This window comes from Chanodichthys erythropterus, chromosome 24 (genome assembly GCF_024489055.1).
Source record: "Chanodichthys erythropterus isolate Z2021 chromosome 24, ASM2448905v1, whole genome shotgun sequence".
In the NCBI taxonomy this organism is placed as follows: domain Eukaryota; kingdom Metazoa; phylum Chordata; class Actinopteri; order Cypriniformes; family Xenocyprididae; genus Chanodichthys; species Chanodichthys erythropterus.
Genome location: NC_090244.1, coordinates 20220363 through 20220978, shown reverse-complemented (window position 1 = coordinate 20220978; position 616 = coordinate 20220363).

Here is a 616-nt window from a genome sequence, read left to right as displayed (position 1 = left end):
TTTATCCATGTCAGTCCTAATTTGGGGAATTTAACTTTTTCTGTTCTTAGTTTGTTTTTATATACAAGTATAGATGAAATGTACAATACTGTATGCGCTTTAAATTGCTTTTCTGTGGAAAAAAAAAAAAAAAAAGATTAATGCTTTGTCTATTTCAGAAATGTCCGGTAATTGTAGCACCAGCACATGAACTAGCTTAAATCACTGCAATATTGTGCCCATCCCCCCCCATTCCGCTTTCTCCTGCGATCCTGCTTTGAAAACTGTTTTAGGATATCATGTACAGCTCTACCTACCTCTGAAGGGTAGACCTTCTGTTTCATTCAGTGTTACCCCAATGGTTTTTATTCCATGGACATTAATACATGATTTTTATGTACCAACACGATTCGAATTGGTTTTTCTTTGTCGTTTGGAGGGAAGCATCACATGTGGCCTTCATTTGTTTGTTTGTAACTTGTCAGTTATAACTTTAAAGGTGCAGTAAGCAATTTCTGAGAGAGTGGATTGGACCGAGCACCAAAACGATTGTAGCAGTAAGGGGCGTGTACACTCATTAGGGGGAGGTGCCTGTGTTACATTGTGTGTTTGTGAATTTGTGGGCGGAGCTATCAAG